This window comes from Schistocerca cancellata, chromosome 8, assembly GCF_023864275.1.
Source record: "Schistocerca cancellata isolate TAMUIC-IGC-003103 chromosome 8, iqSchCanc2.1, whole genome shotgun sequence".
NCBI lineage: Eukaryota > Metazoa > Arthropoda > Insecta > Orthoptera > Acrididae > Schistocerca > Schistocerca cancellata.
Window position 1 is genome coordinate 458,399,793 of NC_064633.1, and position 17,893 is coordinate 458,417,685.

General features: G+C 40.7%; 1 pseudogene; it reads right to left on the reverse strand.

Moving 5' to 3' along the window:
- LOC126095626 (coiled-coil domain-containing protein 6-like) overlaps nucleotides 1-16,247 on the reverse strand; it is a 39,211-nt pseudogene extending 22,964 nt beyond the window's left edge.
- Between the last annotated feature and the right edge of the window lie 1,646 nt (nucleotides 16,248-17,893).

Genomic DNA, 17,893 nt, shown 5'->3' on the forward strand with positions numbered 1-17,893 from the left:
GGGATGTAACAGATGATACTTCTGCAGTTCTGAGTAAAGCTTTATGCGCTGTTATGCGGCATCGCGTGCGTTCATTGCCTTGTCGTTGGTTAGGCAGTGTCAGGGGGTATCGGTCGGCACCGCTCCACGCACCTCGCCGACTCGGAAGCAACTCTCTCCTAACTTCTCCTTACTACAATTTACCGAAGTTGGTTTAAAAAAACTATCTGGCTGTGTTTTCATCTGACCGATCAGGGTCTCAATGTTAACCTTAAGCTCCGCCTACAAAAATTCTGTCTATCCAATGACAAACGTTATACTTTGCGTGGTGGGGCAATGTTTTTAAAGTTTGCAACGTAACGGAGACGCAAAAAAGTCTCACGCTAAAACTTGCAGCTGGTGTGGCCCTTTAGGTGTTATTGTAAGATCTATACTGTTTTTCTGGAGGGCTCTAGCTTTTAACATGGGCTGGGGGGTGGTCCTGGCAGTTACTTTTCGTGGTGGGGCAATGTTTTTAACGTTTGCAACGTAACAGAGACGCGAAAAAGTCTGACGCTAAAATTTGCGGCTGGTGTGGCCGTTTTTGTGTTATCGTAGGACCTATACTGTTCTTCTGGAGGGCTCTAGCTTTTAACATGGGCTGGGGGGTGGTCCTGGTGGTTAGCTGGCGACGTGGGTGTCCGTCCCTTATCGTAGGGCCTTCTAGCTTAACACAGTTCTGCTCTCAGCTTCTGTTCTCGTTTCTCCCCTCGGAACTGAGTCTGTCTCATGGTGGGAAGTTATGACATGCATTTAGGCATTCTTGTGTTAGTCTGTGGTATTCCATTTGCTCACTTGTTACTCGTATTACTTTGGTTAATATAATGTCATGATTTATTCGGAGCTATGTGACATACTACTGGACTTGCTTATTATGTCAAGGTTCTCATGGAAGGTGTTGGATTTGCCTGACACCTTACATATCACCACCCTTCGAACTTAGTTTTTGCACTGAAGTTAGGCAATGATTGAATCGTTGTCTAAGTCAGTCAAAAATTATTCCTTTATCTAAATTTTGTTGCCTACTGTTCAGCCACGTTATTCTGGTTCTATGCTAGTCTGTATTACTAATTTATATTTTTATATTCTTCCACATTATTCTCAAAAATATGTTTATATTGACAAGAGAAGAATAATTTTATGCTATTATTATTATTATTATTGTTAATTTTTAATTATTTTCTTTCTTTATTTAAGTGTGAAGTTTGTTTTTTAAGAAGTTTGTTATCGAAAGTGAGGAGTCCTTCACATCGATTTTCTTAGAAATTTTTTTTATGAATGGAGTAATTAAGTAAAATATGGCTCTGAGCACTATGGGACTCAACTGCTCTGGTCATAAGTCCCCTAGAACTTAGAACTACTTAAACCTAACTAACCTAAGGACAGCACACAACACCCAGCCATCACGAGGCAGAGAAAATCCCTGACTCCGTCGGGAATCGAACCCGGGAACCCGGGCGTGGGAAGCAAGAACGCTACCGCACGACCATGAGATGTGGGCGGAGTAATTAAGTAAAATTTATTGCTAACACATTTTGTAAATATTATCTACAAGTAAAGTGTTTTTGTTTCTAGACACTCATTTCAACATTGTTACACTAACAAATAAGAATTATTTCCAAGAATTGCTTTGACAAAGAAATATACATACACAAGTATTGAGATATTATCCTAGTAAATGGTACAAATGTTAAAAAAAGGGAAAACATCCAACAAGATAATTTTTTATTCTTTGTTTTTATAAGGAGAAAATAAGTAAAATATAGTTATTCTTTTATTTTTATGAGGAGGAAATAAGTGGAATATAGTTTTAGTGTTTATTATGCCTTACTTTTGTTCTTTATATACTGTCCATTTCAGAACAAGTGACTTATTTTTATTGATAGTCTATTATTTACTTAAGTCCATAGTCAATGACTGTTATTTTGTCTGATGTGCTTAACTTATTTAGTTTTTCACATGTTTCTTTTTGCACAATTCCAACATCATATAATTTGATTTCACACACTCACACAATCCTATGAATGTTTAAGCATGAGGTTGGCGAATGTTTTAATACGAAGATGATGGACTTGAGTGAGATGGATGTGGGCAAGTATTTGATGTACAGCTTCGTTCGTCGTTCCTTGTTGGCTTTGCAAGTGTGTGTTGCTGTTGTGGAGTTCCCTTAATGGAATGGAGCTGTGAGGGCAGAATCTCGTGGTTTACTGGCTTTGTATCTATGAAAGTCATCGTTATGTGTCACTGAAAGCGGTCCTTTTTCGTTGTAATACTTCGCAGATGACTTGTTTACAATAGGATAGGGATTTGGGAAGGTATGTCATCTATTCTTCACCCATCTTCTTTCTTGTTCTCAATCTTGTGTATATTCAACTTCTGTACTTCCTGCTTTTTCTCTGCTTCTTACGTGCTTCCTGGTTCTTCTCTGGGCAGGATATGGAAATATTTATTGATAACTAGTCGCTTTGAAGTTCTCCTCTTAGTAACAGTTTGATATATTGTTTGGGCATGTCATTTTCACTTTGTGGAAGTTTTCTTCAGTTTCGTGCATCAGTGTGCTGTTTAATAGCAGTAGTGTGACTTTTACACATATTTTTTTGCCAGAGGTGGTTTGCCCAAGCGGTCTTCTCATCGGGCCGTTTTTTGCTTGCTCCGCTGAGTCGGGTCATTCCAAGACCCTCTTGGCCTTCCGTGTTCAGTCCCAGCACGGTTCCGCCACTCTGTAGTTTCGTGTTCTGTCCCAGCAGGGCTCCGCTTAGTGGGCAGATTTACTGCCCACTTCGGCTACAAGGGCCCTCTGTTGGTCTCACTGTCCTTTCCCTTCTCTCGACACTTCTGCCTTGTAGGAATCGTGTCCTGCTAATTGCGTCCTTTTCTTTCTTGATACTTCTCGCATTGCAACTTGTGGGTCATTGCATCTGGTCTTTGCTGGAGTTTTTACAATGGTTCTTACAAAAAGTTTTACTTATAATCATCTAACATATGTCTAGTACCTACATTGTTTTATGCCTTCTTAAAATTTGCTTTACAAATTTTGGCGCCCTTTCCATGCTACATTCTAAGATATTTTGAGTCTTAACTTCTACAAGAATCCTCAAATTCGTTTTTTATTTTCGTGTAGTGTCGTTGTGTATAGCATTTTAGTATTTCATGCTATTAGACTATCTATGCTTTATCCCATCACCTTATTCTATGCTACTATTGGTGTTATTTTTGTTTTTGTTTTTATTGAAACTTCTTTCTTTTTTCCACCTTCCTCTCTCTTCATTCTTCTTTCTCCTGGCGATCTTATCTGCAACGTAAACTTGAAATATTGTGCTAATTATTTACTAGTAATAAAATTAATCTTCAACCTTTTTGATATGGCTCACATGGTGAAGTCCTAAGGTTTTGCCTGTTTTTGGGTTCATTAGTTCCACAGCATTATCATGAGCAATTCGGCTAATTATGACAGGTCCTTTGTATGCAGCGTAAAACTTATGTATTTTGTGTTTCTGTTTGCTGGAGAGATGATGTGTTTTTACAAATACTTTCTGGCCTACTGAGAATGTTCTTTTAATTGCTGTTCTATCTCCTCTTTCTTTTCTTTTAATGGCTGCCTTCCTGATGTTGGAGAGTGCTGTTGCTATGACTTGTTTGTGCTGTCTACATGGTACAATAGGAAATCTAACATTTTCTCTGGTTATGTTTGGGGTTCAATATTTTTAAGTACAGTAACTGGAGGTAGTAGTGTAGTGCTATGTGGCATTTCATTTATTAGTTCTTGAAAATCTTTAAGGTATATATCCCAAGTGTTGTGTCTTTTGCCTGCATATAATCGGCATAAAGTGCCTATGTCCTTCATAGATCGTTCTGCTGGATTTACGCTAGGTTTGTTCTTAGATATGTAGATGGGTTTTATTTTGTGTTGTTTTAACGTGTTCTGATATTGCACTGATTTGTATTGTGAGCCATTATCCGAAATTATTCGTTCCACTTGACCTACTTGTCTGAGAAAATCTTGTCTCAATGCTTTACTTATAGTAAGACCTGTTGCCCATTTTAATGGTGTCAAGGTAACACATTCAGAAGAAAGTTCCAAAACGACAAATATGAAAATATATCCATTTTTTGTGCCTGGGAGGGGCCCCATCAAATCTGTTGCAGCTATTTGCTTTAATATTTTAGGCATTATTGGAAACATAGGTGGTTTGGTTTGGAAGGTGACGTGTTTAGCCCTCATACATTTTTTGCATTTGACTAATACTGTTCTAATTCGTCTTTCCACATTAGGAAAATGGCTTGTTTGTTTTATTTTTAAGAAGCATTTCTTTGGTCCGAAGTGGCCATTACTTAAATGTGTATACAATATGTACTTATTAATTAGTTCATCTGGGATATAAATTAACCATTCATTCGTTGCAACATTTCGTCTAAAAATTAAAACATTGTTTTTTACGAGATAGTGCTGTCGAATGTCTGGAAAATCCTTACTTCTCCACTTGTGTTTGATTCCTAGTATTTCGGGATCCTTGTCCTGTTCTTTGCCTATGTTTTTCAATGCTGTCGTAATATAGTTTTCGAAAGGTACTTGTTTCATATAGTACATTGTAAACTGGTCTTCTGCTGCTTCCAAACCTATGTTATTGGATGCACCCTGTCGACATCGTGATAAAGCATCTGCTAGTACATTTGCTGGTCCTGGTATGTGTGTTTTAGTGAAGTGAAATTCTGGTAGTATTAACATCCATCTGGCCAACCTCCCATGAGTTAGTATGGCGGATAACAGAAATTCTAATTCTTTGTAGTCAGTGTATACTTTTGTTTTTCTTCCTAACAGAAAGTATCGAAAACGTTGGAAGCCCCCTACAATGGCCAATGCTTCCAGCTCTGTGACTGAATAGTTTTTCTCCCTTTTTGTAAGTACCCGACTGGAAAATGCAATTGTTCTATATGATCTTAGCACTGCCTGTTCGTAATCTTGGAATAAAACAACTCCTAAACCTGTTTTCGCGCTATCAGTGGCCATACAAAAATTTTGTGTTAGATCAGGATGTGCTAAAATCGGTGCTGTTGTTAGTGAGTTTTTCACTTTTAAAAATTCTTCATTGTCTTGTTGATCCCATACCCATGGCGTGTTTTTTCCAGTCAATGCACATAGGCGTGGTGTTGCGAGAGAGTCGATCCAAATAAATTTTTTATAGAATCCGGTGAGACCTAGAAATCCTCTGAGAGTTTTCTTATTATATGGAGTACAGAATTCTTTGATTGCCGTTAGTTTTTCTGGTTTGGGCATTACCCCTTACTCTGAAATTATGTGTCCTAGAAATTTGACCTCTTGCCTTCCAAATTTGGATTTTGTTATATTTACTGTAACTCCATGCTCTTTCATGATCTGTAAAAACTGATTTAATGTGTCGTTGTGATGTTCCCAAGAGGGTTCTGCTATAATCACATCATCGACATAACAAGTAATTTTTTGTAAAATTTCAGGACTGAGTATAGTATTAAATCCCCTAATAAATGCTGCTGATGATATGTTTAAACCAAATGGCAACCTTTTAACTGGTAACATCTACCGAATACGATAAATGCTGTAAATTTTCTACATTCTGGGGCCAATTCTATTTGCCAGTAATTACTCCGTAAATCAATTGATGAAAATATCTTAGCACCATGGAAGATTTGTATCAATTCCTCTAATTTTTCTGGCCGATCTGTCTCAGTGATTATGATTGTGTTGATCTGTCTGGAACCAAGCACTAACCTGATGCTCCCATCTCGTTTTTGTACAATATGGAGCGGGCTGTTATATGTGGAGGTAGCTGATTCAATAATATCATCATCTAACATTTTAGATATCTCCTGGAATACTTTATTCCTGTAGCTTAATGGGATTGTATATGGTGGCACTCTAAATGGTTTGTGCTGTTTTACTTCAAAATTGCACTGAAAGTGTTTAATACTGCCAGTCTTAGGTAAAAATACCTCTGCTTTATCTCGTAAAATACCCTCTAATTCTCTTTTACTGTATTCCGAAATACCTTGAACTTCCTGCAATTTTTCGTCGATTTCTTTATGGACTTCTAACATGAGTTGAGGCGATTCCCCCTTTTGTGCATACCATTCTAATTCTTCATCCTGTTTATTTCGCGTCATTCATAACTGTTTGTTTATAACTGGTATTTCTTCTAATTTTAGCTTTTGCTCAAAGAGAAGTGTGACATCCCCGAATGTTACGCTACCTTTCCCCATATCTATTATCGCTCGTCTCTCATTTAAAAAATCTGCACCTATAATCAAATCTGCAGTTTGTTTAGGTATAATCACGAAGTTGGCTTCGATTTTTTGACCTTGACATGAAAGAGTTAACCTTGTTTGTCTCGTAACTTCCGCAGCATTGTTTCTAATAGGACCTCTTACTTTAATCTTACGTGTTTTCAGAACTGGCAATTCCTCATTGGCATTACACTGCATGAATAAATTTTCTGAAGTCGAATTCAGTTCACTTCCGCTATCAATTACAATATTGACTGCGATATGCTTTACCATGGCCTTCACAATTGGTTGAATTTGAAAGGGTTGGTTCTGTTCTTCTTCTTCTTGCATCAACGAATCCTCCACTGAATCATACATGAGTCTTTTCAGGAATTTCCCTTGTGAATTCGAACTTTCTGTAGGATAAGCTTCGACTGCTACTTCTCTCTCTTTTATTTCCTCTTCTCTATTTCTTCCTTCATTTACGCTTTCTTCAACATCCTCTACTTTTTCCTCATCCTCGTTTATCTTCTCCTTCTTCGTCGCTACTTCCACATAATCGCATCTAAATGCTCTAATTATCGCTTCATAATTTCCTTCATTATATACGTTTGGTTGTGTGCCCACTAGTAACTTATTTTCAACTTCTGTCGACTGTGCATTATCCTCATTGAATTCGCTTTCCCTGGTTTCCATCTCAAATAGCTCTGCAATACTCATTACTTCGTCCTTTCCTCCTAAATTCGTTGCGCATGCCTCTGGTAATTCATCTTCCTCGTCAGTATTCTCCCAATTAATTTCGTCCCAACACGATATTGTTATTTTCCTGTCTTCGTTTTTTATCTGGTCCCTCCGGAGTTGTTTCTTTGTTCTTCTCTTCTCGTGATAAGGTATTTACTTCTCTGTTCCAGGCGCTGCAATTGTCCTGGGTCGGTGCGTCATTCTCTTTGGCATGGGCGCTTAGCTGTCAATTCGAACGTTTATCGGGGTTTGGTGGTCTTACCTCCACCTCTTCTATCTGTATTCTCTTTTCTTGCTCCGCTTGTTGATATTGGTTTCTTTTTTGATAATTTGTCGGTCTATTGGCGCTCCAATACCCGTTCCGGTTGTAGTTATTCCCTCTGTAATAGTTGTTGCCGTTCCTGGGTGAATTATAGTTATTGCCATATTCTTTCTAAATCCATAACCGGTTCTTTGTTGAAAATGTCGTTTCTTGGTGCGAAGTTATCACGTGGTTCGTAATTATTGTATCTTCGTACTGTGTCTTGGGGATTCCACTGCTTTTTGCTTTCGTTTTCACGTGCGCTTCGTCTTTTTCTTGCGTCATGAACTCTAGTTCCCTTAGAATACCTTTAAATGCTTCGACGCAATTGCCTCCGCGACCTACTAATGATTGCTGGTATTTCAATGGTAACTTCATCGCGCATAATTTAATCAACTCTCCGTCACTGTATGGTACATCTAAGCATTGATTTTTCTTTGCCATTAATTCGAAAAATTTCACGGGACTCTTCTCTCCTGAATTTTCAAAATATGGGTTCTGTAATAAATCGTACTTCACTCTGTTCTGTGCTTCGCTGGACCAATATCGTGAGAGAAACTTCTCTCTGAAATCTTCGTACGATCGGCATGTCGCTGCAACATTCTGCATGGTTTCTGCGACTGTTCCTCACATGTGTGCACATATAAAGTCTAATTTGTGTGTTAGCGTCCAGTGTTCTGGTAATCCTACTCGGAATTGATCAATAAAAGTTCGTGGATGTAATGAGTTTCCTACTCGAAAGTGTTGAAATTTTCTGACTGTGAGGAAATGATCGTTGTCGTACTTCGTCATAGTTCCATATGAAATTCGCGATTCTTCGCCACTTTTGTTTCTTATCATTTCTCCCGTCGTTCTTTCCGGTTGTGGTAGATCCATTGGATATTGTGCACTGTAACTTTCGCCTACCCTTGCGTAGTATCGTTGGAGTGGTACGCAATAATTTTCTTCCATCGGTTGTGAACGTGTAGCTGAATGCATTGCACTGTACTCTTCGCGACCTGGCTTTCCATTGTCAGGTATTGGTTCGGTATCTTGTCTGGCTAACCTTGCTGCTTCATTGCACTATTCAAACTGTCTTGAAACATACATTTGTGGTTCCGCATCTGTTTGTGGTGCCGTTTGTTCATCAAGAATTTCGAAACGTGTTTGTTGCGGTGCAGGCTGTCTGGTTTCACGTATGTTATTTTCCACCTGTGATTGGAATCGAAAATGCATGATATCTTCGTTAATTGCTTGTTTTTCCGGTGCTGTTAGAGATACGGATGTGGTTGCAGACTCAGTGCTTGTTCGATCCTGTTCACTTTGCTCTTCAAAGGTTTGCAACAACTCTGTTCGCAATTTCTGAAATTGTCGCTTCGTTTGTGCTTCTATTTTGACTATGCAGTTATCACGTCTTTTCAGCGCTGCTTTTGTGATACGTTTGTGTAGCACACTGTTTTCAACAATTTCACGCGCTGTACCTGCTGCTTGTCTAGTAATTACGTTTATCTGTTTCTCTAGTTTCTTGACTTCTCCCTGGGTGTTGTTACGTAATGTTTTGATCTCGTCCTGAGTGTCATTACGCAATGTTTGTACGTCCGCTTGTACCTTGTCAATGTCTGTTCTCAATTGATTGTGACCTGTTACTAAGTTTCCTATCACTTCTCGAGATTCTTTTGCCTCGTCTTCAATATAACTTAGGTGTAACTGAATTTGTTTTGTTTTGTTCTGTAATCTCACGCATTTGTCTCGTGGTTTCTGCAATTTGTTTCGTCGTTTCTGCATTCTGAATTTTAATTTGCCTCGCAATTTCTTTATTTTGTCTTGTCATGGTTTCCGTCATTAATTGTAATAATTCTGCCAGATTGGTGGGTCCTATTGCGTTTTCTTCCGACGTCCTACGCTCTGTGTTTTCGCCAAGTGTCAGTTTGCAACCGATTGCATTGAACTGTGCGGTGACACGTTTCTGCTCGAATTCCTTGTACTCTGTGGTGAGGGAGCTCTGATTACTTGTACTATGGGTTCTACGTATTCAAGACGGAAGTTAGAATCCTCATCGGCTGTCTCTCTACTTTCCTGCTCCTCTGTCGTATGCTGACCTAGGTTTTCTATGCCATGACGTACATTATCCTCGTTATGGTGCGTTATCTGTCCTATTTCTCGCGATACTGCATAGTCTGTTGTACTGTCCTCTATTCTCTGTCCATCTTCATGTTGGGTCTCTACCTCAATTCGGTCAATGTCTCGATCTGCCATTGCTAATCTTTCCGAATCCCTTATTTTCTGTTTTAAAAGCAATTCACGCGCCCTACTTCCCGTCAACATGCGCTCATACAATCTCATAAACTGTTTGCACACACGACTTGACAATCCATTCACTTACTTGTTGCGTCAGAACCAACTTGTCAACGATGTATCCGCCACCTGTGCGCTTGCATTGGAGAGAAAACTTAATTCTAACAATATTAAAATTCATAACTTAATTATGCTATTGTCTCTGCTAGAATTTCTCACTTTCTATTGAATACTTTATTACTATCTATCGCTGCACCTACTGTTTTCAACTATTTATGCCTTGAAAAAAAATTTTATTTCGGAAATTTTTCAACAGGATATTTTTCTGACATAGTTAGGCATGTGGTCGACCTTCAATCATGGTATTTTACCATCCTGGCAGGGTTGCCATTCTCTAACATTCTGCGTGGTGTCTGTTGTTCTATGACGTGTCTCCCTACCACTTTCGCGCAACGACGCTCTGAGCGTGTTTTTTAGGGAATTGACTAGTTTGAACCTTGGGACCTGTTGCTGGTAAAGAGACGCCAGACCACACATGACATGTAGAGTTCAGAAGAGTTCAGTGAGACTAGCGATGGTATAACCAAATACTTAATGATTTCAGCGTCAGCTCCACTGCACTCCCTGTAAAATAATCTTAATACTAACTAAATTTAGTGGAAGGGATTCAAGGCTTTCCTATTTTTAGTTAACTGGTAAAATAACGTCGAAAAAGCAGTTAAGTTTACCATTGGAAAGTTTATTCTACCCACAAAACATTGTTTATAAATTGCACTATTGATAAAAGGAAATGTTTTAATACAGGATGATAAACACCAACTGTGTTCAACAAAAATGTGAACGAATATTCCCTGAGTGGGTTTCCAAGTTCTACAATGGATCGAAGGATGACCTATGCCATATCACATCTATAATCTAGGTTTAAATTAAGTTTCACAAAAGAGAAAACTATCAAAATGGTATACAGTGACCCTCAATTATCTTTAATTACTTATCTAACTTGTCGTAAATTACAGTGGCTGATGTGGCTTCTCAATAATTATATAACAGAAAAATCATCGCGTTTCAGATTTTAACTTACGTAGCAAATGTGAATACCATGAGCTTTAATTGACGATCGACACTAGTACTACGCAAAACGGGGATGTAACAGATGATACTTCTGCAGTTCTGAGTAAAGCTTTATGCGCTGTTATGCGGCATCGCGTGCGTTCATTGCCTTGTCGTTGGTTAGGCAGTGTCAGGGGGTATCGGTCGGCACCGCTCCACGCACCTCGCCGACTCGGAAGCAACTCTCTCCTAACTTCTCCTTACTACAATTTACCGAAGTTGGTTTAAAAAAACTATCTGGCTGTGTTTTCATCTGACCGATCAGGGTCTCAATGTTAACCTTAAGCTCCGCCTACAAAAATTCTGTCTATCCAATGACAAACGTTATACTTTGCGTGGTGGGGCAATGTTTTTAAAGTTTGCAACGTAACGGAGACGCAAAAAAGTCTCACGCTAAAACTTGCAGCTGGTGTGGCCCTTTAGGTGTTATTGTAAGATCTATACTGTTCTGGAGGGCTCTAGCTTTTAACATGGGCTGGGGGGTGGTCCTGGTGGTTAGCTGGCGACGGTGGGAAGGTATGACATGCATTTAGGCATCCTTGTGTTAGTCTGCGGTATTCCATTTGTTCACTCGTTACTCGTATTACTTTGGTTAATTTAATGTCACGATTTATTCGGAGCTATGTGACATACTACTGGATTTGCTTATGATGTCAGGGTTTTCATGGAAGGTGTTGGATTTGCCTGACACCTTACAATTTGAACAGTCAAATTAAAAACAATGGAAACAAACAGTAAAACAAAAAACATTAGGGAACTTTACCTAGACATAAATGGGTATAGGAAGGGGTTCAAGGCTAGGACAAATGCACTCAGAGGGGATGCCGGGGAAATACTGACAGATCCCAGTGCAATATTAAGTAAATGGAGGGCCTATTTTGAGCATCCATTAAATGTACACCAGGAAGCGGGGAATGAGCAGGCGTACGAAATACATACGGCAGAACCCCAGATACCTGAGCCAACGTTAAAGGAAGTAAGAGATGCAATCAACAAATTGAAAAACCATAAAGCAACAGGATCAGTCTGCATAACTGCAGAATTAGTTAAAAATGGGGGACACAAATTGGTGGAAGTAGTTCACAAAGTGATAACTAAAGTATGGAACTCAGAGATGATACCTGAAGAGTGGCAGGATTCGATTCTGATCCCAGTTATTAAGAAGGTCGACAAAATGGATTGTAATAATTATAGAAGGATATCGCTATTACCAGTATGTTCCAAAATTTTCTCGAATATTCTGCTAAGCAGGCTTACACCATATGCAGATGACATTGTGGGGGATTACCAAGCTGGCTTTCGGAGGAACAAATCAACTATAGACCAAATATTCACCCTGCGTCATATTTTGGAAAAGAAATGGGAATACAATAAGCCAGTTCATAATCTTTTCATAGATTTTACAAAAGCATATGATTCAGTATTGCAATCAAAATTGTACAGAATACATTTGGAACTTGGAATACCAAAGAAGTATGTTAGACTTATAGAAGCGAGTTTGAAAAATACAAAAGGTAGAGTACGCGTGGGAAAATGGGAGTCAGAAGAATTAGTAGTAAAGAACGGACTTAAGCAGGGAGATGCCCTGTCTCCGCTACTTTTTAATTTAGCCCTACAATTTATTGTACGAATGGCAGCAGATAATTCAGAGGGTGTGGAGTTAAATGGAAATATTAAGGTATTAGGGTATGCAGATGATCTAAACATCATTAGCGATAGGAAAGAATCTGTAACAGTAAATGCGAATGCGTTAATCAAGGCTAGTGAAGATGTAGGTCTAAGGATAAGTGAAGACAAAACTAAATACATGGTTACCACTAGAATGCCAACAGCAGTAGATCAGGAAATGTTAAGAGTTGGAGACATGCAGCTTGAAAAAATGAACATATTTAAGTATCTAGAAGTGGACATCACTTCGAGAAATGAGATTGAATTCGAACTGAAGGAGAGATTACTGGCGGGAAATGCGTGCTACTTCTCACTGAATAGGTTACTTTCATCACGGATAATGTCCAGGAAATTAAAGATTAGAATATACAAAACTATTATTCTATCAGTTATGCTCTATGGGTGTGAGACTTGGTCTCTCACTATGCAACATGAAAAGCCGTTTCGAGTATTTGAAAACAAAATTTTGAGGACAATTTTCGAAGCAAAAAGGGATGACATTAGCGGAGAGTGGCGAAAACTGCATAACGAAGAAGTTCAAGAACTCCATTCAAGCCCTGACATAATCAGTATTATTAAATCATGTACGCTGCGATGCGCGGGTCACGTAGCTCGAATGGATGGGGGCAGGGCAGCGCGCAGAGTACTGGTAGGGCACTTAAAACGTCCTGTCGGGAGACCGAGGCGTAGATGGGAGGACAATGTGAAGGCTGATTTGAGGAGCCTAGGTATTGAAGGATATGGAAGGAAATAGCCCAAGACAGGGACAGATGGCGAAAATACGTTGCTGCGGTAATGGACTCTCGAGTACGGTATGACCAGTGAGTGTGAGTGTGTGTAGCTGCCGACTTCCTGCTACTAGAGACTTAAGTGTAGTCGGTTGTATTTATGCTTGTACAAATAAGGATGTTTTGCCTACTTCCACTCTGTCTTTTAACGTAGCATTCACCTATTAATGATGTGGGGATACGCATTTCAAAATACTCTCCTGGAAATGGAAAAAAGAACACATTGACACCGGTGTGTCAGACCCACCATACTTGCTCCGGACACTGCGAGAGGGCTGTACAAGCAATGATCACACGCACGGCACAGCGGACACACCAGGAACCGCGGTGTTGGCCGTCGAATGGCGCTAGCTGCGCAGCATTTGTGCACCGCCGCCGTCGGTGTCAGCCAGTTTGCCGTGGCATACGGAGCTCCATCGCAGTCTTTAACACTGGTAGCATGCCGCAACAGCGTGGACGTGAACCGTATGTGCAGTTGACGGACTTTGAGCGAGGGCGTATAGTGGGCATGCGGGAGGCCGGGTGGACGTACCGCCGAATTGCTCAGCACGTGGGGCGTGAGGTCTCCACAGTACATCGATGTTGTCGCCAGTGGTCGGCGGAAGGTGCACGTGCCCGTCGACCTGGGACCGGACCGCAGCGACGCACGGATGCACGCCAAGACCGTAGGATCCTACGCAGTGCCGTAGGGGACCGCACCGCCACTTCCCAGCAAATTAGGGACACTGTTGCTCCTGGGGTATCGGCGAGGACCATTCGCAACCGTCTCCATGAAGCTGGGCTACGGTCCCGCACACCGTTAGGCCGTCTTCCGCTCACGCCCCAACATCGTGCAGCCCGCCTCCAGTGGTGTCGCGACAGGCGTGAATGGAGGGACGAATGGAGTCGTGTCGTCTTCAGCGATGAGAGTCGCTTCTGCCTTGGTGCCAATGATGGTCGTATGCGTGTTTGGCGCCGTGCAGGTGAGCGCCACAATCAGGACTGCATACGACCGAGGCACACAGGGCCAACACCCGGCATCATGGTGTGGGGAGCGATCTCCTACACTGGCCATACACCACTGGTGATCGTCGAGGGGACACTGAATAGTGCACGGTACATCCAAACCGTCATCGAACCCATCGTTCTACCATTCCTAGACCGGCAAGGGAACTTGCTGTTCCAACAGGACAATGCACGTCCGCATGTATCCCGTGTCACCCAACGTGCTCTAGAAGGTGTAAGTCAACTACCCTGGCCAGCAAGATCTCCGGATCTGTCCCCCATTGAGCATGTTTGGGACTGGATGAAGCGTCGTCTCACGCGGTCTGCACGTCCAGCACGAACGCTGGTCCAACTGAGGCGCCAGGTGGAAATGGCATGGCAAGCCGTTCCACAGGACTACATCCAGCATCTCTACGATCGTCTCCATGGGAGAATAGCAGCCGGCATTGCTGCGAAAGGTGGATATACACTGTACTAGTGCCGACATTGTGCATGCTCTGTTGCCTGTGTCTATGTGCCTGTGGTTCTGTCAGTGTGATCATGTGATGTATCTGACCCCAGGAATGTGTCAATAAAGTTTCCCCTTCCTGGGACAATGAATTCACGGTGTTCTTATTTCAATTTCCAGGAGTGTATAATGATAGTTTCAGAGTGCCAATTTATGATTTCCTCAGATTTGCGATCGAAATTTGCACTCTTAATTCACTGCAATGTCTTCTAACAATGGCAGTATGATACTCAACTTTGAACTATCGTAATAAATATGAACAACAACTAAAAGATAACCATGTGATCATCATGTGACTTATAATTTGAATGTACAGATTTTTTAACCAATAGTTTCTCTACAATCCTCTGTGAACAACTGTACAGCGAAAAAGACATACGAATCCAAAAATGAATTGTTTCATTTTTTTATGCTACAAGTAAAAACTTTTTTACCTATAATCTACTTCAGCAAGTTTACTTCGTTTACATACACTAAACAAGATCAGCAGCGCAGCAGATGACTCAACTTTTTGTTTTCCTTGACCAAACGTAGATGTGGCGGCGATTCTTTGCCTGGCAGGGCGAAGAAGTCTGACATAAAGAGCCTACGTTCAATAATTACGGTAACGAGTCTGAACAGTGCATCGTACTTGGGTGCTAAACTTCACAAGCTAAACATTACATCATGGGAGGGTTCTTTTTTTTCGATAAATGCCACTTTCACACGATTAAAAAATTCAGCTATGCCACAATGTAATTTTTTATCGTGTCTGATTTAAATTTACCTGTAGAAATAGTGCATATTCATTCCTTTAAATGATATCTGCTAGAGAATTGCAGAAAGTAAATTCCAGAAGTGTATTCCCACTCGCGATATTGCAGTGCCTGTGTTGCTAAGAAGGACGATACAATGTTCCTTCAGACATGCATGCATGTCCGAAGGAACAGACATTGCGGCGACTACAACCGTTTTCTGGAACTGCGTCATCATTGCTTATTTCTCGAGGCGACGCAGGATCTGATACTGACTGGTCCATCCTTTTTTCAGCATCAAGGTCGTCCATTCACTTCCACTATTTATTGACAAGTGCTTCCTGTTCTTGCACCAAGGAATTCTCGAATTCAGCCTTTTCTTGTCTAAGCTGTTCCAAATTGTTTGTTTTGCAAGAGTCTCTGCTTCTAAATTTTTCTATTTTCCTCATAAGCTTATCAACCAGACATTCCTGTTCTTGTTCCAGGGTATGTTCCAGACGCCATTTCTCTTGCCGTAACTGGCTGAGCTTCCTTAATAGGTAATTCGTAAGATACTCTTCTTCTTGTTTATAGTGATGCGGCAAAATCTCTTTCTCCTTCTTCAGGGCATGAGTCTTCCACAAAAGCGTGTTTCTAATGAATTCTTTCACATGTTCTGCTTTATCTTGGATTATCACAGATGCTTGCCACAGTCCTCTCTTTTCTTTTTACAAAGCCTTCACTCTTCATTTATAGTTCCCCTATTCCACTTTAAGCACTCACCTCTGCCAGTGCAAGGACTCTGTCATTTTTTGTAATTGTTCCCGAGTTACGAGGGTCGGTGGCATCATTGAAGGACCTCCATCGATAGTAGTTGAGTCACTCTTACCATCATTGTCTGCCATGTTTGCTTAATCCCAACGTCGGCCTCGATGTAACTTACATGGCCCAGAGTCCAGTGTTTCTCTTACTTCCAGACTTTGGCTATCCGTGCACGACTCACGGCTAGATCCCTACTTCCACAAGTCGTCGTTCTTGTTTCACAACATGTACTCAGTCGCACATTATGTATTTCCCGTACAAGTGAAGATATTTTAATTGAAAGTCGCTGCTGGTATCGGCGGATAAATACGATATTGCAGTGCCTGTGTTGTTAAGAAGAACGTTATAGTGTTCCTTCGGGTCGTTTCTGTGTCAAAGACAGAATTGTGTGTTATCAAATGCATGCTGAAAAAATGGTAGGAAGAATGTGGTTAATTTTGTTATTGTTTAAGTAAAGAAACAGTTATGATTATTGTTATTTCTGCTTATTTCCTGTAAATTCAACTGATAACATTGTTTTCTATGATAAAATGCGGACGAGACGTAAACCTGACACTTCACCTGAAGATGGCAAGTAAGAAACTTGCTGAAACGTTGCCGGAGAACAACGCATTGACTTGGCTGTCAAACCGAGAAGATTTTATCATCGAGATTCGCCGAGAAAGCCTGGATTCTCATACAACATTCTTTTCTGGCTGATTTGTATGTTTGAGGCGAATAACAACAACTGAAACGAATAACAACGATTGTAACGTTTCTGATGTACGTCAAATTAACTTCATGTGATATTTTTTAATTGTAATATCCTAAAACTTATAATATCAAGAATGAAATAATTGTACAATGGCGTGAGTTGGAGAGTTCATGTTTCTCTGTTGATCTGACATTCGTGGTGGACCACGGGTTTTGTTCTGAGTGCGATGGGCGTTCAAGAAGTAATGCGACACATTTTGTTCTCTGCCAGTTTCGGTTGAAAAATTGTAGAATATTCCCACTTCAGCTCCTATTGTTTCATGAGGTTCCGATAGGTAGCGGCGCTATAAGTAGCCTTCAAAATGGTGTCTGTAATAGAGGTGCGTTCCGCGGAAAAAGCTGTCACTGATTTTCTTTTGGCAGAAAATCTGACATCGCAGATATTCATAGGCACTTGCAGAATGTCTATGGACACCTGGCAGTAAACAAAAACACGGTGAGTCGTTGGACGAGGAGCTTGTCATCATCACAACAAGTTCTCGCTAACCTGTCCGATCTTCTGCGTGTCAGCCGGCTGTACGCATCTGTGACTCCTACAGTGTTGCAACGTGCGAACAGTCTCATTCGAGGTGATCGACGGATCACTATCATACACCTCACTGCTCAAACGGACGTCTCTGTTTGTAGCAGGAAAACGTTGGCTCCGACATCGACCAGCAGAGTGATACCGTAAGGCATACAGGACCTCCTGAAACGTCCCCTTAGAACAATTATACACGACTGTGCTTAAACTGACACACAATATTTTTTTAGCGCAACGCAATATGACTTTCAGAAATCCCTACAAAGGAATGGCCCTTGACTACCATTAACCTGTACCTTTCACAAATCACTTACCTCACCAAAAATCTTCGTTACTCGAACTACTGCAATACAGCGAGCGCCACTACTGCCAGCTAAATAAAAGATTCAAACTACGGAAGGCACTAACTACTGATAGGCATAGTTAGCATATGAAAGATTTTAATAGAGAACA